This window comes from Phyllostomus hastatus, unplaced genomic scaffold, assembly GCF_019186645.2.
Source record: "Phyllostomus hastatus isolate PE091 unplaced genomic scaffold, TTU_PhHast_1.1 phas_scaffold_93, whole genome shotgun sequence".
Taxonomy (NCBI): Eukaryota; Metazoa; Chordata; class Mammalia; order Chiroptera; family Phyllostomidae; genus Phyllostomus; species Phyllostomus hastatus.
The window spans coordinates 17752022-17773201 of NW_025334042.1; positions in this window are offsets into that span (position 1 = coordinate 17752022).

The following is a 21180-nucleotide window of genomic DNA, read 5'->3' on the forward strand; positions in this document are numbered from 1 at the left end:
CATTTTCTAACTGGGCCTTGGACAAGTTACTTATGTAACTTGCTTACATTGCTTATATAATTTATGTTACTTAAGTGACTGATATAATTTTTTCACGTTACTATACCACTGTATCCTCATATAAAGGAGTGATAAAAATAATACAAGGGGGGACCCAAAAAACACTAGAATTTATTTATTAAAAATTGTGTATTTATTCTTACATGTTTAAACTTCAGTTACCTTCAAAGTACTCTCCATTTGATGCAATACACCTATCCAGACATTTTTTTCACTGCTCAGTTTTTGAACTCGCCAATTTTGATGCCTTTTAGTGCTTCTGCCAGTTTTTTGTTTCACCTCTTCCACATCAGCAAAAATATTTCCCTTTGAGGACTTTTTTCATCCAGAGAAACAAAAAAAAAATGTTGTTTGGGGCAAGATTGTGTGAATAGGGAGGGTAGCACATGGGGTTCATGCCATTTTTAGTCAAAAACTTCTTAACACATAGCACCCTGGAGCATGTGTGCTTGTAAATCACACATCATGAAATGGGCAAACACTTTGAAAGAGTCTCCAAAGAAAATTCACTAAAGCCCAATACAACCTCTCACAACAATGCCAGCTGATACACTGATACAAATGGGTTCCTAGTACACTCACCTAGCAGGGGAGCCTGTACTACAAGGTGCCTGTGCTCCAGAAGATAATTCTGGTTTTTGGCGGGTCCCCCATGTATAACCCTCAAAGTTTTTGATAGTATATAACAAGATGACACAAGTAAATCACTAAGCACCACTTATAATGGAGTAAGTACTCAATAAATATTAGCCATTATTATTTTTATTATATCTTGTCATGCTCAGTCCTACAATACACACCTAAATAATCAGTGCTAATTAGGTTGAAAAGTAATAACAAGTATGTGAGCTTTTCTGAATAAATCATTCTAAGTTGGGAGAAGGAAATCAGGGAAAGTATTTTAAAAATTTTTTAATAAAGAAATCTAAGAAAAACATAATATTGTGCCTGAGGAAAAAAAAGAGAAATAACAGGAAAATGGTATGGTGACTTATTGCTATATTTTTGTTGTTCACCAACTCCATCAAAAAATTAAGCATACAAGTAACTGTATCATAAAGGAGCAATATATTAAATAGATCATACTTAGAGTCTGAAATGGTATATGGTATTTAAGCAGTGAAAAGAGAGCCTGAAGTGGCTGTGAAATATTTTTAGAAAAATTATGTATTTTATCTATATTCCTTTAATCATGCCTAGGGGCAAGAATGTAGATCATTTTAATCTTCAAGATTTATTCCTACCAAACTCATTCTAATGTTAATAAGTATGACTAAAGACATTTATACCTACAAAAGGGAGTTTTTCCTAGGGTCATTAATAAATAAATAGTCAGTTGTGACTTATTATTTGCCAAAACTTACATGTCTTAAAATTTATTCTTACCTTACGTTGTTTGGTAAGTTGTCAGATTTGGGAAGATGAAGTTAACAGAACTTTGATGTTTGCCTCTTATTATCACTTTAATTCTAGAAAGGGTAAACGTACAGTTAATTAATCACTATGTTCTGATTATAAATACTGAAAAATCATTACATCATGATTTACATCTACTTAAACAACCACTCTTTCCTTCAGTACTTATTTCTTGGAAAATGGTGTACTCCTTTGTAGAATAGATACAAGGTAAATTTTCCAAATGATGCTCCGTTAAAACTGAATTAAACCCAGGAATTATATTCTACAGTTACACAAAGTGAACCTGAGGCCTCAGTCTGCAGGATCACATCTCTCCTGCATTCTTGGATGCTTGAATGCTTTTAAAGAAGGGGAGTAGATTGTATTGAATATATGAGTATAAGTAGAGGCCATGAGCCATATGGAATCTGATAATATGCCAAAATATCAGCAATGGTTACCCACTGAGGCTTTGATATTACCGTAACAGTGTAACTTTTCCAAATAATTGCAGCCTTGAGATTTCCCTCACCTTCTGGGAGGATAATCCTCTGGGAGAGAGGGAAGAATAGCTAAGTTATTAAGATATGTAGGCTCCAGAGCCAAGGTCCATGAGGACCACAGAGGTTCTAGATTAAAAAAGAAAATAAACGAAGGGAAAAAAAGAGCCTAAGAGAAATCAAAATGCATATAGAGTTTTTTTTTTCTTTCCTTGCTCTGTGCATCCTTTGGGTGTGTGGGGGGCAGGGAAGGGGGAACTAAAAGGATTTTTGGACCTTAATTTAGTCACCAAAAAAGAAAGCATTTCAATTTACCATGACAAAAGGTTTTTGAGGGGGAGTGAAGGGGGGAAATGGGACAACTGTAATAGAATAATCAATAAAATATATTTTAAAAAAAGGTTTTTTGGTAGGCAAATAGAACTAATTACAAAAGGAAATATTGTCCCTCATGATATAATTTATAGAGAAATTTTTGCTGGTAGTCATAAAGTTCATTTCAGTTTCACCAAAACTCTCCATAATTGTTCTTTAGTAACATTTTGTCAATAATAATTGATAATAAATAGACTGGCATGACCACAGTAGGGAGCAAAGCCCAACAAATGCCCTCTAATTCATTAAGTAGATGAGAAAAAAATCTGAGATGTCCTAAATTAAATTATAGTAGACCAGAGGGTGAGAGGAAGAGACCTGTAAAGCTGATCACTTAGCAGCCACAGGTAGAAACCAAGGAAAGACTGCCCACACTTCTGAATGTATGTTGAAACTTTGATTCAACTTCCAGGCAGCTAGCTCAGCAATTATCTAAAAAGAATAGCCCACCAGCCACAGGCCACTGCATCCTGTTCACTCATGAACCTGTTGCCCACAATCAATCCAGATGCAAAAAGTCTTTATTTCTTAGGAACTATTCACCTCCCCAGAACTTTTCCTGCTTGTCTTTCCTCCCCAAAACTCCTGCCCTCACCATTCCTTATCTAGATCTAATATAAATTCTTTCAAAACCATTTACATCTTTCTTCCCCAACCTCATTGTAAAAAAAGAAAAAAGAAAGCCCTGTCAACCCCAGGACTGCTCCTGGTGGTTCAGACTGCATGCCCCATGGCTTAGTCCTTTGTCTGGCTAGCATGTCTCAAAAAGCCCTTACTCTCAGGAAAAGTTTTGGTTTTGGGAGGTTTTTATTTGATAAAGTAAAGGGTAAATAATGATTGACTGGCTCTAAGGTTATATTTGCCTGTTAAATGTAAGTGCTTGATAGTGCTTTTTCCAGACAGATCTCATGTATTAAATTAATAATCTCTCAACAGTCACTGTCAACAGTCATTTGGATTGAATGTTGGAGGTAGGGGTAGGTACAGCAAGGGAGAGTAATTGGAGGGTGGGAGGACAACTGTAATTGAACAACAATAAAAAAAATTAAGAAAAGAATAAAAAGTATTGATTTCCTAGAAGAATCCAAATTAACCTCTTTGGATTTGGAAGAACTGTTAACCCACCAAAACAATCTTGGTTAATCTGAAGTATTTCCGTATTTTCCATGAAACACATTCATCGTCAATTAAGTTGTTTAGCAATTAAGGATAATCTTACACATATTTTCTTCTTTGGTAGCAAAGAAGTGTTAAACTTAGTGTTATTTATCCTTCCAAGGAGTAGTATTGATAATAAACACCAGCAAATGATCCAAAAAAATGTCTTTACCAAAATTAAAATGAGTAACATAGTAACAATAAAAATTAGAAAGTATACAGAATTTCTCTGATTCTTCAACCTCCCTAAATTTTAAGAGGCTTACTGTCATTTTTTTCCTAAGATCTACAAAATTGCCTCAGATTCCAAAGTCTTCATGACCTTCTTTACATCTTTCACTTGTTGCTCTCACAGCAACTTCCTTAAAAATGGAGATGAAATGAATTCATATGTTTAAATCAATGACAGAACAAAATACTACTACTATTCTGTCTCCATCTTTACTGCTCTATCATATTTGAAACCTATTCAAATAACTGTATATTGGACTTCCGGCCAAGATGGAGGGACAGGTGGGTGCACTGTACCTCCATGCACAGCCAAGATTGTAACGACAACAATTTAGAGGCAGAATAACATCCAGAACTGACAGAAAATTGATCTGAATGGAAGTCAGACAGCCAAGAAGTTTAAATAGACCCGTTCATCCAGACCAGTAGAAGGGGCAGAGAGGAGCAGCCGGGTGCGGGTCGAGGAGTGGAGAGCAGAGAGAGTTGGGCATGTAAGGCATCCGGGGGTGCGTAAGGCATATGGGGCATGCTAGATTGCAGCAGGTGGACCCTGAGTGCGAAAGTGGCAACCGGCAGACCCAGTGAGGCAGCTATTGTAAAGCAAGGAAATGTGCACAACCCAGGATCCCAGCCCTTGGAAATAGAGCCTCGGGACACTGATTGAGGTTGCCTGTGGGAGTTGAGGCACACAGAGAGACACCCAGCCTCACAGGACAGGTCCTTGGAAGGTCCCATGGCGTGCACAGGCCCACCCACATGGGAACTGGCACCAGAGGGGTCCAGTTTGCTTGGGGAAAGCAGCAGAAGGGACTGAGGTCCCATGGAGAACACAGCAACCACCATTGTTCCCTCTCGACCCCGCCCCCACATACAATGTCACAAGCAGCGACTGGGGTGCCCAGCCCTAGTGAACACTTAAGGCTCCGCCCCTCACCATAACAGGCGCAACCAGACCAAAAAAAAAAAAAAAGAGAGAGAGAGAGAGAGAGATGGCTCAAACAGAAGAACAAATCAAATCCCCAGAACTTATCCTTTTAAGTGACTGAGCAATAGCCAACCTATCAGATGCACAGTTCAAAACACTGATGATCAGGAAACTCACAGAATTGGTTGATTTTGGTCACAAATTAGATGAACAAATGCAGGCTACGATAAGAGAAATGAAGGCAAATGCACAAGGAACCAATAGTGATGGGAAGGAAACTGGGACTCAAAACAATAGAGTGGACCAGAAGGAAGAAAGAAACAAACAAACAGGAAAGAATGGAGAAATAATAATTCAAAAAAACAAGGAGAAGCTTAGGAACCTCCAGGACATCTTTAAATGTTCCAACATCCAAATTATAGGGGTACCAGAAAGAGAAGAGGAAGAGCAACAGATTGAAAACTTATTCGAACAAATAATAAAGGAGAATTTCCCCATTCTGGCAAAGGAAATAGACTTCCAGGAAGTCCAGGAAGCTCAGAGAGTCCCAAAGAAGCTGGACCCAAGGGGGAATACAGCAAGGCACATCATAATTACATTAGCAAGGTAAAAATGAAGAGAATCCTAGAAGCAGCAAGAGATAAGGGGACAGTAACCTACAAAGGAGTTCCCATCAGACTGTCAGCTGATTTCTCAAAAGAGACCTTACAGGCAAGAAGGGGCTGGGAAGAAGTATTCCAAGTCATGAAAGGCAAGGGTCTACATCCAAGATTGTTCTATCCAGCAAAGCTTTCATTTAGGATGGAAGGGCAGATAAAGTGCTTCTCAGATAAGGTCAAGTTAAAGGAGTTCATCATCACCAAGCCCTTATTACATGAAATGTTAAAGGGACTTATCTAAGAAAATGAAGATAAAAATATGAACAGTAAAAAAAGACATCAAACTCACAGTTAGTAACAAACACACCTAAAACAAAAGCAAACTAAGCAAACAAAGAGAACAGGAGCAGAATCGCAGAAATGGAGGTCACATGGAGAGTTAGCAACAGGGGAGTGGGAGGAGGAGAGAGGGGGAAAAGGTACAGAGAATAAGTAGCATAGATTGTAGGTAGAAAATAGACAGGGAGAGGGTAAGAATAGTATGAGAAATGTAGAAGCTAAAGAACTTATAAGTATGACACATGGACATGAACTAAAGAAGGAGAATGTGGGTGGGAGAGAGTCTACAGGGTGGAGGGGAGTGAAGGGGGAAGTGGGACAAGTGTAATAGCATAACAATAAAATATATTTTAAAAAATAACTGTATATTAATATTATTTTATTAGGGGTGAGGAAATTAATTAAGTTTATAGGTGAATATACATAAGGATCATTATATATTTTATTCCAGAACTAACAGAATGAAACTTTTTAGTCATAAAGCTGAATAGAGCAGTTTCAAGCATCAGTTCTGATGTGTTGGTTTGGAATTGAAAAATGGAACTAAAAAACCTGCAACCAAGAATATTCTATCCAGAAAGGTTATCATTCAGAATTGAAGGAGAGATCAAGATCCTCCCAGACAAGCAAAAGCCAAAGGAGTTTATCACCACTAAATTAACATTAAAACAAATGTTAAAAGGAATTTTTTATTTTATTTTATTTTATTTTAATTATTGTTCAAGTACAGTTTTCTGCTTTTTACCCCCATCCCAGCCCACACCTCCAGTCCTCCCCACCTCCCTCCCATTTCCACGCCCCTCCTCCTTGTTTTTGTCCATGTGTCCTTTATACTTGTTCCTGCAAACCCTTCCCCTTTTCCCCTGAAATTCCCTCCTCTCTCCCCTCTGATCACTGTCAGCATGTTCTCAATTTCAGTGTCTTTGGTTATATTTTGCTTGTTTGTTTGTTTCCTGTTGATTAGGTTCCTATTAACTAGAAAGCATTGTGCTAACCAAAATAACCCAGGTGGTGAAAGAAAAAAGGAATTCTTTAAGTGCAAAAGAAAAGGCCAAAACTTGAAATTTTAAAAAATGCAAGGATAAAATGTCACTAGTAAACTCAAAAATATACTAAAGATAATATACCAACCACTTATAAATCTAGTATGAAAACAATTAAAATGGCAATAAGGATATACATATCAATAATTACTTTAAATGTAAATTCAGTAAGGTCCCATTTTAAAACATACATGGTAACTGAATGGATAAAAAACAAGACCCTTACACATACTGTCTACATGAGACTCCAGATGAAAAGACACACAGACTGAAATTAAAGGGATGGAAAAGACACTTCATGAAAATGGAGACAAAAGAAGAAGCTGGGATAGTAATGTTCTATCAAACTATATGGATAGACCTGGAGGGTATAATGCTAAGTGAAATAAGTCAGAGAAAGACAAGTACTGTATGTACTGTATCATTTCACTTATGTGTGGAATCTAAAAAAAACTAAACAAATGAACAAACAGAATAGACTCATAGATACAAAAAAACTGATAGTCACCAGAAGGTTGGGAGGTGGGGGTATGGGCAAAAAGGTGAAGGGAATTAAGAGGTAAAAACTTATAGTTATAACACAAGTAATTCACAGGGATATAAAGTACAGCATAGAGAATACAGTTAATAATATCACAATAATTTTGTACATAATAATAATATCACAAAGAGTCCACGGATAGTGACTTTTTGTGGTGATAGCTTTGTAAGGTGTAAAAATGTGAAATCTAACTGTTATACATCTGAAACTAATATAATATTGTATGTCAACTACACTTTAATAAAATGAGCTTTGAGTGCTCTGGCTCTGCCACAGAGCTCCCGGGAGAGAGGGAAGCTGCTGCTCCCTCCCTCCCCCAAATACGGGGGTGAGAAACTCCAGGGGAGAACCGGTGGCTAGAAGGAACAGATTGGCCAGTTGGACTGACAAAAAATCGCACAGGGAATTGTGAACAGCGGCCCAGAGACCTAGGAGAAGTGAGAGTTTCTAGCCGACAGGACCAGGGGCATCCCTAGCCCGGTGGAAGTGCAGATCAGTGGAGAGCACAAGCCGGCTATGCTCGGCTCGAGCCCCATAGGGAGGCCGGAATCGCACGCTGCGATCCCGGAATCTCGAGCTGCGCTACCGGGACAGACGTGGTGCTGGGTGCGTAACTGCAGTGGTGGCTCAGAGATTTCCAGCCAGCCCCACCGAGGGAGCCGGGAAAGGCGCCAACACCGGGTCGCGCCCCATAGGGAGGCCGGAATCGCGCGCTGTGATACCGGGACAGACGTGGTGCTGGGTTAGTAACTGCAGTGGTGGCTCTGAGATTTCCAGCCAGCCTGACCGGGGGAGCCAGGAAAGGCGCCAACATCCAGTCGGAGCACGGGAAGGCGAGAACACGGAGCTGGAAACGGCCAGGCTCGCGCACCATAGTCGGAAAGACTGACTCTCGTGAGCCAGTGTGTAGGGGCGCATAAGGTACCTGGCGGACTTGCTGAGATCGGGTTGTGAGAGAGAGAAGCATTTCAAAGGCCCCTCAGCCAGCTGAAGCCAGCAAGAGCAGAAAAACTGGTCTGGCCAGTTAGAAACCAACAAGAGGGTTTTTTTTTGTTTGTTTGTTTGTTTGATTGGTTGGTTGGTTCATATTTGTGTGTGTGTGTGTGTGTGTGTGTTTGTTTTGTTTTGGGTTTTTTTGTTGTTGTTGTTGGTTTTGTTTGGTTTCTCTGGCTGTGGTTGGTTGATTGATTTTATCTTGTTTTTACGTGACTTTTTTTTCAATTCTTATTATTTTTATCTTGCAGTCCCTTATATTTCTCTTCCTTTCAACCTAATATTATTCTTTCCACTCCAAATTTATCTCTCCTACACTACATCTTCTGCTTTTCTCTCCTTTCCTTTTTCTTTTTTTTTTAATCTTGCAAGTTAATGTAAATTTGTATTATCTTTTTCTCACTTTGCTGACTTTTTATTTTAATAGTATTTTGGTATTCTTTTTCTTTCTGTATAGTCTTCTTTGCTTGGCTGGTTATACTATCATTTGATAGGATCCCCCCGGTATCTCAGTCACAAGGTGTTGATAAGTTACTATCCTTCATCTGTGTTCCATTAACACACCCCTCAAGGTTCTATACCCCTTACTCTTGTTATCTAGACCTCATCGATTCTGCCACAAGACTGTCATTTTACTATTACTGCTAGTAAGACCTAGTCTATACAATTGTTAATGTTTCTCAATGTCCCTACCTGATCTCAGCCCACTTTGCAATTTTCTGAACTATACTATTGTGGGGGTTGTCTCTATTCTTGAACTCACTACTCCTATATACTAATCTTTAGTCCAACCCGACCTTAGAAGCTGACCTCCCACAGCTTCACAGCTTTCTAGATCCAACTAACAATCCTCTCGGCCCTAATAAGAGTCTTACCTTCTTTCCATCCTTTCTAAAATGTGGATAGTGGGGTGGAGGATCACGGTTAACACTATAAGGAGTCAAAGGATAACACATCTCTTCTCTACTGGCTGCTAAGTAAATATCATAGTATACTGTCTTGCTGTTTTAAACCATTTTGCCTTACTCCTCCAACTGATCCCCAAAAAAGAGTAGGGGGAAGCTGTGAACACCAGGATACACGAAGGAGATTGCACCGCTGAAACACACAAATATTCTACCAAAGAAGTTCACACCATAAGTACAGGGAATCAGAACAGTTCAAATTAACAATCAAGAAGAAAAAAAGAAGAAACCCACGAACAATGAGAAAACAAAGAAACAGCCCCCAACTGAAGGGAAACGAGGAAGCTTCAGGAAAAATGCTAAATGAAATAGAGGCAACTCAACTATCAGATAGTGAGTTCAAAACAATGATTATCAGGAAGTTCAATGAACTCACAATGAGCTTTCAGAAATTAGAGGGAAACTACATCAATCTCACTGCAAACTATATAAACATGAAAAAGGAAATAGAAACTCTCAATAAAGGTCAAGAGGAAATGAAGAATACAATTTCTGAACTGAAGAACACAGTGGAAGGAATGAAAAGCAGGATTGATGAAGCAGAAGATCGGATTAGTGAGCTGGAGGACAAAGTAGAAAACAGCATCCAGAAAGAGAAAGAAAAGGAAAAGAGGCTCAGAAAGAATGAAGAGGGATTAAGAGAAATGCAAGACAATATGAAACGTAATAACATCCGTATAATAGGGATACCAGAAGGAGAAGAAGAAGAGCAAGGGATCGAAAACCTAGTTGGACAAGTAATGAAGGAGAACTTCCCTAATTTGACGAGAGAAAAAGTCGCACAAATCCAGGAAACACAGAGAGTCCCAATCAAGAGGAACCCAAAGAGATCCACCCCAAGGCACATCATAATTAAAATGACAAAATTTCAAGACAAAGAGAGAATCTTAAAGGCAGCAAGGGAGAAGAAGGAAATAACATACAAGGCAGCCCCAATAAGGCTGACAGCAGACTTCTCAATGGAAACACTTCAAGCCAGAAGAGAATGGCAAGAAATACTCCAGGTAATGAGAACTAGAGGTCTGCAACCAAGGCTACTATATCCAGCAAGGCTCTCAATCAAGATAGAAGGCCAAATAAGAAGCTTCCCAGACAAAAGAAGTCTAAAAGAATACACCTCGACCAAACCAGCCCTGCAAGAGATTCTAAAAGGACTGAGCTCTAAGGAGGAGAGAAGAAGAAAGAGAGAGAGAGAGAGAGAGAGAGAGAGGGAACACACGTACATAAAAGACAATGAATAAGTACCTATCAATAATAACCTTAAACGTAAATGGATTAAATGCTCCAATCAAAAGACACAGAATAGCTGATTGGATAAGAAAAAAATGACCCACATATCTGCTGTCTACAAGAGACCCACCTCAGGATAAAAAGACCTACACAGGCTGAAAGTGAAGGGCTGGAAACAAATCTTCCAAGCAAATGGACAGGAAAAAAAAGCCGGGGTAGCAATACTCATATCAGACAAAATAGACTTCCAAAGAAGGTCCATAAAGAGAGACCCAGAAGGTCATTTCATAATTCTCAAGGGAAGAATACATCAAGAAGACATAAATATTGTAAATATATATGCACCTAATATTGGAGCACCAAAATACATAAAGAAAATCTTAGAGGACTTCAAGAAAGATATGGACAGCAACACAATTATAGTGGGAGATTTTAACACCCCACTATCAAAAATAGACAGATCTTCTAAACAAAAATATCAACAAAGATATTGTGGCATTGAACAATACCCTTGATGAAATGGACTTTACTGATATATACAGGACCCTCCATCCAAAAGAAGCTAAATATACATTCAAATGTACACGGAACATTCTCAAAGATAGACCACATGATAGGACACAAAGCAAGCCTCAAGAATTTCAAGAAAATTGAAATCATACCAAGCATTTTCTCAGACCACAAGGGACTGAAGCTAGAAACCAACCCCAAGGAAAAAAAGCAAAAACACTCAAAATCATGGCGATTAAATAGTATGCTATTAAACAATGAATGGGTCAAGAATGATATTAGGGAAGAAATCAAAAGGTTTCTGGAAACAAATGAAAACGAACTCACAACAACCCAAAACTTATGGGACACAGCCAAGGCAGTCCTGAGAGGGAAGTTCATAGCGATACAGGCCCACCTAAAAAGGTTAGAAACATTCCAAACAAACAACCTAACCCTACATCTACAAGAACTCGAGGAACAACAACAAAGGCAGCCCAGAGCAAGCAGAAGGAAGGGAAATAACCAAGATCAGAGCAGAATTAAATGACATAGAGACTAAAAGCACAATTCTAAGGATCAATGAATCCAAGAGCTGGTTCTTTGAAAAGATAAACAAAATTGACAAGCCTCTAAGCAGACTCATCAAGAAAAAAAGAGAGAAGACCCAAATAAACACAATCAGAAATGAAAGAGGAGAGATTACAACAGATACCACAGAAATACAAAGGATTGTAAGAAATTACTACAAAGAACTGTATGCCAAGAAATTTGAAAACCTAGGTGAAATGGACAACTTTCTAGAAAAATATAATCTTCCAAAACTCAATGAAAAAGAAGCAGAAAGTCTGAACAGACCAATAACAACAAAAGAAATTGAAGCAGTAATCAAAAAACTCCCAACACACAAAAGCCCGGGACCTGATGGTTTCACAGGAGAATTCTACAAAGCATTTAAGGAAGAGCTAACCTTCACATCCTTCACAGACTATTCCAAAAAATCCAAAAAGATGGGAGTCTCCCAAACTCTTTTTATGAGGCCAACATCATCCTAATTCCAAAACCAAATAAAGACACAACAAAGAAAAAAAACTTCAGGCCAATATCACTGATGAACATTGACGCTAAAATCCTCAACAAAATACTGGCAAACCGCATCCAACAATACATTAAAAAGATCATACACCATGACCAAGTGGGATTCATTCCAGGGATGCAAGGATGGTTCAACATTCGCAAGTCAGTAAATGTAATACATCACATAAACAAAAGCAAAGACAAAAAACCACATGATCATATCAATTGATGCAGAAAAAGCATTTGATAAGGTACAGCACCCATTCATGATAAAAACACTCAGCAAAATGGGAATAGAGGGAGCATTCCTCAACATAATAAAGGCCATATATGAGAGACCTTCTGCCAACATAATTCTCAATGGACAAAAATTAAAACCTTTTCCATTAAGATCAGGAACAAGACAAGGCTGTCCACTTTCACCACTTCTATTCAATATAGTACTGGAAGTTTTAGCCACAGCAATCAGACAAGAAAAAAGAAATAAAAGGCATTCAGATCGGAAAGGAGGAAACAAAACTGTCACTGTTTGCAGATGACATGATAGTATACATAGAAAATCCTATAGACTCTACCAAAAAACTGCTTGACCTAATAAATGAATTTGGCAAAACAGCGGGATACAAAGTCAATATCCAGAAATCAAAGGCATTTCTATACACCAACAATGAAACAGCAGAAGCAGAGATCAAGGAAAAAAATCCCATTTGAAATAGCAAAAAGAAAAAATAAAATACCTAGGAATAAACCTAACCAAAGAGGTAAAAGACCTGTATTCAGAAAACTACACAACACTGAAGAAAGAAATCAAGGAAGACACAAACAAATGGAAACATATACCGTGTTCATGGATTGGAAGAATTAATGTCATCAAAATGTCCATACTACCCAAAGCAATTTACACATTCAATGCAATTCCTATTAAAGTACCAATGGCATATTTCACAGACATAGAACAAACACTCCAAAAAATTTATATGGAATTATAAACGACCCCTGAATAGCTGCTGCAATTTTGAGAAAGAAGAGTAAAGTAGGAGGGATCACAATACCCGACACTAAACTATACTACAAGGCTACTGTAATCAAAACAGCCTGGTACTGGCATAAAAACAGGCACATAGACCAATGGAACAGAACAGAGAGCCCAGAAATAAGCCCAAGTCTCTATGGTCAATTAATATTTGACAAAGGAGGCAGCAACCTAAAATGGAGTAAAAATAGCCTCTTCAACAAATGGTGTTGGGAGAACTGGACAGCCACGTGCAAAAAAAATGAAACTTGAGCACCAACTTACACCACATACAAAAAATAAATTCAAGGTGGATAAAAGACTTAAATATAAAATGTGACACCATTAAAGTCCTAAAGGAGAACGTAGGTAGGAAAATCTCAGATATTTCACGCAGAAACTTTTTTACTGACATGTCCCCTAGAGCAAGGGACATAAAGGAAAGAATAAACAAATGGGACCTCATCAAAATTAAAAGCTCCTGCACAGCTAAAGAAAACAGTACCAAAATTAAAAGAGAACCAACTGTATGGGAAAACATATTTGCCAATGATACCTCAGACAAGGGTTTAATCTCCAAAATATATAGAGAACTTACACAACTGCACTCTAAGAAGACAAGGAATCCAATTAAAAAAGTGGGCAAAGGATTTGAACAGACACTTCTCCAAGGAGGACATACAGAAAATCCAAAGACACATGAAACGATGTTCAATATCGCTAGCTATCAGAGAGACGCAAATTAAAACCACAATGAGATACCACTTCACACCAGACAGAATGGCCATCATAAACAAAGCAACAAACAACAAGTTTTGGAGAGGTTGTGGAGAAAAGGGGACCCTAGTGCACTGCTGGTGGGACTGCAGACTGGTACAACCACTATGGAAAGCAGTATGGAACTTCCTCAGAAAACTAAAAATGGATCTGCCTTTTTGACCCTGCAGTTCCACTGCTGGGACTCTATCCTAAGAATACTAAAACACCAATTCAAAAGAACCTATGCATCCCAATGTTCATAGCAGCACAATTTACAATAGCTAGATGCTGGAAGCAACCAAGATGCCCATCAGTAAATGAATGGATCAAAAAACTATGGTACATTTACACAATGGAATTCTATGCAGCAGAAAGAAAGAAGGAGCTCCTACCCTTTGCAACAGCATGGATGGAGCTGGAAAACATTATGCTAAGCGAAACAAGCCAGGCAGTGAAAGACAAATACCATATGATCTCACCTTTAACAGGAACCTAAATAACAAAACAAAGAAACAAGCAAAATATAACCAAAGACACTGAAATAGAGGACAGGCTGATGGTGACTGGAGGGGAGAGAAGAGGGAATTTAAGGGGGACAGTGGGAAGGGTTCACAGGAACAAACTTAAAGGACACATGGTCATAGACTAAGGGGAGGGTGGTAATGGGAGGGAAGTGGGGAGGGTGGGAGGGGGGGACTGGATTGGGAGTAAAAAGGAGAAAACTGTATTTGAACAATGATTAAAAAAAATAATAATAAAATAAAATAAAATAAAATAAAATGAGCTTTATATTCCAGAATAAAAATTAGACATGAGGCTAAAGAAAAAGAATAGGAAGCATTTGAAGACATTCTAAAATCACTTCACACATAACTATGCTTTCTGTGAAGAGTCACAAGATTAATAGAAACTTGTCCTTTGCTATTAATAGAAACCTGTCCTTGTCCTATTATTTGAAAAGGGGGAGGAGGAGGAAGAGTAGAGGAAGGAAAAGGAAAAAGATATGGAGAAGGGGAAGATGTTTAAGTTCTTAAACCAAATCAAATGTTACTTTTTGATGTATCAATGAAGCTAGCATTAATATTCAAGAATAACAATCTAGTATAATAGAATACTTATACTAGAGTACTATTGTTTATATTTCTTTTATGCAAAATTTTAAAGTATGAACTATGAAAGGGTGTACCTTCATGCATAAAAGAATTATAAAGCATCAATATTAGGTATGAAATAATCAAAATAGAACCAGGAGGATTTTTTTTATTGTGAGATCTTCTAAGCAGTCAAACAAGATAAAAAAGATAATATAATCCACATTATTTTTAATATATATTTTATTGATTATGCTATTACAGTTGTCCCATTCTCCCCCTTCACTCCCCTCCCCCTTCCCCACCCCCTCCCACACACATACCCCCCTTTAGTTCATGTCCATGTGGCATAAGTTCTTTCGCTTCTACATTTCCCACACCATTCCTGCCCTCCCCTATTTTCTACCTATTGTCTATGCTACTTATTTTCTGTACCTTTTTCCCCTCTCTCCTCCTCCCACTTCGCTGTTGCTAACCCTCCATGTGATCTCCATTTCTGTGGTTCTGTTCCTGTTCTAGTTGTTTGCTTAGTTTGTTTTTGTTTTAGGTGTGGTTGTTAATAACTGTGAGTTTGCTGTCATTTTACTATACATGTTTTTTATCTTCTTTTTCTTAGATAAATCCCTTTAACACTTCATAAAATAAGAGCTTGGTGATAATGAACTCCTTGAACTTGGCCTTATCTGTGAAGCACTTTGTTTCCCCTTCCATTCTAAATGAAAGCTTTGCTGGATAGAGCAATCTTGGATGTAGGTCCTGGCCTTTCATGACTTAGAATACTTCTTTCCAGCCCCTTATTGCCTGCAAGGTCTCTTTGGAGAAATCAGCTGACAGTCTGATGGGAACTCCTTTGTAGGTTCTGTCCCCTTATCTCTTGCTGCTTCTAGAATTCTCCCCTTCATTTTTATCTTGGGTAATGTAATTATGATGTGCCTTGGCATGTTCCTGCTTGAGTCCAACCTCTTTGGGACTCTCTGAGCTTCCTGGACTTCTTGGAAGTCTATTTCCCTTGCCATATTGGGGAAGTTCTCCTTTATTATTTGTTCAAATAACTTTTCCACTTGTGTTTCCTTTTTCCCTTCTGGTACCCCTATAATTCGGATATTGGAACTTTTAAAGGTGTCCTGGAGGTCCCTAAGCCTCTCCTCATTTTTTTGGAATTCTTATTTCTTCATTCTTTTCTGTTTGGTTGTTCCTTTTCTCCTTCTGGTTCCTTCCATTGATTTGAAACCCAGTTTTTTTTCCATCACTATTGGTTCTGAGTGCATTTTTCTTCATTTCAATTATTGTAATCTGCATTTTTCATCTAATTTATGACCAAAGTCCACCAATCCTGTGAGCATCCTGATCACCAGTGCTTCGAACTGTGCATCTGATAGGTTGGCTATTTCTCGGTCACTTAAAAAAATTGGCTCTGGGGCTTTTAACTCTGTTTGAGCCATCTTTTTTGTTTTATTTTTTTCCTTTGGTCTGGTGGCACTGGATACATATACAAGGATACATACACTGGATACTTCCACAGGTGTTTTCAATTGGTGCCTTCAGTCTTTGTTTCCCGGGGCTGGGTCCCTGGGATGCGAGGTCTGTGTCGCACTGCCTGTTTTCGCTTAGTTCTGCGCACGAATGTGTGGCTGCGTACATTCAGCTGCCTTGCACGCCTCACTGGGTCTGCTCATTGCCTCTGGTGCCCAGGGTCTGCCACTGGTCCTTCAGCTGCAGTCTGCGGTCTGGACCCTGAGCGCACGCATCTGCCAGCCACCAATTTTTCCTGCCGGTACCCTTCAACCCCTCTCTGTAGGCCTCCGATTCCGCCCCTCCTTACCGGACTGGATGTATGGTATTCAGACTTCCATTCGGCTCATTTCTCTCCATTCTGATTGGTTTTTGCTGTAAATTCTTGTTGTCCTTAGTTTTGGTTGCGCAAGGAGGCACAGTGCAACCACCTATGCCTCCATCTTGGATCCTCCCGAATTCACATTATTAAGACTACATTTTAAACATCAGTTATCATATTACCAGTCTGATTTAGCCTTTATCTTCCTTCAAGCAATAGGCTGGGAATTATTAAGGTTTATTCTCATCTTGATAATTTTTAATTTATGACACAGCACATTTTGAAACTCAAGAAAAGTATCTTTTAGCATGGAAAAAAAGATCCTCGTCTATCTTATGTAACTATTTTGTAATTATTCTTACCTGAATTTATATGTCTTGTGAACTTTCTCATATGAAACTTCAGAGATCCAAATTCTTTTAATTTCAGTGTAGAAAAGAAAATATATTTGAAAAATAAAAACTATAAATGACAACGTCAAACTTAAACATCTCAGCTTCCAGTAAAATAACAACCCTTCTAAGTAAGCAGGGCATGACCATGTTCTTTGTTATGAGCATTGCTGGTAGGTCCATAATTTCCCATTACCTATTATTAAAGTTTGCTCTTTCCTTAGTATAATTTTGTTTGAAAGCCTGGTATATCTGTCTTCCTGAATACAGAGTGGAGATGAAAGACTAGGAATCTCTTTAGCTCTCTTAGAGATTTATGGTTGTTTTCTTCCAAAATTTAAATAAATGCCAGTGAATCTATGAAGTCAAACTAGATGCAAATCTCCTGCCTCCATGCTGACATGTTTCACAGGACATAGAGCGAATGGGAGCAAAGTGGAAATTTCAGACAAAGAACACAGCTCCCTCGTCCCTGATGATGTACAAAAATAGTAGCAGCCAGAATCCTTGGTGGTAGCCATTTCTCCTAATCCTATAAAACCATTTCAGACAATTGTAATATAGAGATTTTTGGAATTCTGGAGGAAGAAGTCCCTCTGAGAGAGGACCAGAAAATATGCCAATTAGAATGTTGTAGCAAGGGCAAACTTCAGAACCATCCCATGACTTCTTCCCCCCAATCGGAATCTCACACTGAGGTGAGAGCTTCCTGCTGATGCTCCTAAAACCAAATTAATAGATGAAATGGTATCTTACTTAAAAGTTGAAGAACTTAAAATTCTTGCTTGTAATAATAGCATTTTGTATTGCTGCATGACAGTACATCTTCAGAAAAGAAGCAGAATTTTTATCATTAGTGTTGTGTCTGTTACAAAATGTAACCCAATTTCAGACTTATTATATGGAGTCCCAGAGCAAAATCATTGAGACATTGTTGTTGAGAATAGAAATTTTGCAAGTACATATTACCAATCCCTTCCTCTGGTATGTCTTCTTTTCTGATCAGCATGGATTCTAAATGCCTACTTGAATGTGTTAGTTACAAAAAAAATCCAAATAATAGAATGAACGGCATGAACTGAAGTTTAAAAGAAGTAAAATACAGTGCTGTTCTATACTGCTTTTAAGATTGAAATCTGATGTGACAAAAGATCCAGATTTGTCATCAAAATAAAATATGAAATGGAGACTTTGAAACCACATAATCACTATCTCTGACATGCAGGAGTTCACCAAATGTTTATGAGATTAAAGAGCCAAAGTCATGTTGAGATTATGCAGCTTGACTCACTCTTGAAGTAAAAGACCAATGAAATGTCATAGAAAACTATGATGAAAATAAATGTAGCTAATAAATAGGTGAAAATTAAATTTAAAACCTATCTATGCTGTATAATTTCCCTTAAATAAAGAATATTTTGTAAGTTTATGCAGAAACATTAATGTTAACAGTAAAGATCTCTGAAAAATAAACACATATGTATAATATGCATCTTTTTAGTTATTATTTTTTATTTTATTTTTAAATTAAATTTATTGTGATGTCATTGGTTAATAAAATTATATAGACTTCAAGTGTATAATTCTATGATACATCATTTGTGCCTAGCACCCAAAGAAAAATATTCCGATGTAATATCAATTTTATGTTTTGAATAGGAACAGCACTTACACAAGATACTATTTATTTAATAGTGTAGAAATTAAAGTGTTAATTATTTAAAAGTCTAGTGACAATTGTAGACTTAGACCCTCCTTGGGAGATTTCTCCATTTTATTATCAATAGTTATAAACCCATAGGTTAGAAAAACTGAGTCTTAATTTAATCTGCATTTTTAAACTAAGAAAAATAGCAAGTTGTAGAAACTATTTTAGGAACTGAAGGGGATTTTTATTGTGAAGAAGAAACAATTTTATTCATTGAATCTGGGATCTATTATCCATATTGAATAAATCCTTTAGAAGTAATATCAGAAAAGGTGGCTAAAATAAACAATCTTGTAATGTATTCGTTAAGTAGGTTTGGTGACAATAATGATTGTCCAGGAGCTTTTTCAGTTTCAGAATTTAGAGGAGATGAGTTAGCAGAGAAAAGTCACTTAACACCTATGATTGTCTATAAATCATTGTGATATTTTAGTTGGAACTATAGAAACTGAAGAAGCATGTTTCCCAGGCACCAGCACTTTTATAATTTCTTTTATTAAAATTTTAACATTTATAACTATAGCAAAAAAACTTCCTTAATTATCAGTCTTATCAGTCAAAGAAGCCCAGGATCTCCTCACTGTGATTTATTATACTCATGTTTTCAGGCAGAGAATAGTTTGCAATAAGAGGTAAATTTAATGAATTTTTTAGTAACGTTTGCTTCTGCATTTGGCATGGTGCCTTGTGGGCCAAGTCAAGTTTTCATAATTTTTGTTGCTGTCATTGTTGTAATTGTTGTCTTAATTGTCATTATAAAAGTACAAAGAGTCGAAGACCATAATTAAGTAAGCATTTTCTAGGAAAAACTTTTCTGTCTGCCAGTAACTTTTTCATGTTGAAAGCAATGACACTATCTTTAATAAATAAATCTTATTGATTGAAAATTTATATATATATATATATTCACAGAAGACAAAACAGAATATTTAAGGAGAAAACACATACACATACTATAGTAAAATTTAAGATTATCTATAAAACAAATCAACTTCTATAACCCTTCTGAAAGAAAAAGTAGATCACTATAAAAGGAATAAGAATAATATTGCCACCTGACTTCTTAAAAGCTGAACTGAAAATTTTGAATCAAAAACTTAAGACCTAGCCCTGACCAGCATGGCTCAGTGAGTTGGGCCAGTAAGTAAGTTGGGCCTCAAGGAGAAGGTTACCAGTTGATTCCCGGTCAGGGCACATGCCTGAATTGTGGGCCAGGTTCCCAGTTGGAGGTGTGCAAGGAGCAACCCATCAATGTTTCTTTCACACATTAATGTTTCTCTCCTTCTTTTCTCCCACTCTTCCCCCCTCTGAAAATAAATAAATAAATATACATTTTTTAAGAACTTAGGAGCTAAAATTTTATAATTTAAATGCAAGTGTGCCATTAAAAAAAACCTCAAATACACAAAGCCTAAGAAACTTTACCACAAAACAAACAAACAAACAAACTCTGAGAATTCTTGGAAGAAGAATGAAGAGGCAGAAAAGCATGATCAGTAAAAGTAAGATTTTTTGAGATTTTATTTATTTATTTTTAGAGAGGGGAAGGGAGGGAGAAAAAGAGGGAGAGAAAATCAATGTGTGGTTACTTCTCACCCCCCGCCCCCACTGTGGACCTACCTGGCCCACAACCCAGGCATGTGTCCTGACTGGGAATCAAACCATCAACCCTTTGGTTTGCAGGCCAGCACTCAGTCCACTGAGCTGCACCAGCCATGGTCAGTAAAATAAAGTTTAAAATCCATTAGTTGTAGTAGTCAGGGTTCTCCCAAGAAACAAAACCCATTGGATGGATAGCTGATAGATGATAGTTAGATAAATAGAGATAGATGATAGATAGATAGATAGATAATAGATAGATAGATAGATAGATAATAGATAGATGATAGATAAATGAGAGATAATGAGACTTATTATAAGGAATTGGGTCATGTGATTATTGACACTGGGAAGTCCCACTATCAGCCCTCTGCAATATAATGTAAAATTAATAATATTTAAATCCTAGGATATATGTACTTCAATATGTTAAAGGTCATATATGACAAGACAACAGCTACCATCATACTGACTGGTGAAAGATTAAAAGCTTTTCAAGACAAGGCTGCTTAATGCTATTCAACATAGTATTAGAGTCCTAGCCAGAAAAAGTAGGCAATAAAAAGTAAAAGGCACCCAATTAGAAAGGAGGAAGTAAAATTGTCTCTCTTTGCAAATAACATGAGTTTATATATAGAAAACCCTAAAGACTTCACCCAAAAACTGTTAGAACTAATAAATGAATACAGTAGAATTGCAGGATACAAAATCAATATACAAAAATGTGTTGCAATTCTGTACTATCTGAAAAGAAAAACTATATGAAAGACAACTAAAGAGAAATAAAGAAAACAACCCTATTAATAATAGAATCAAAAAGAATGAAATTTTTCCCCGTTCCTTAGGTTGTCTATTTGTTGTT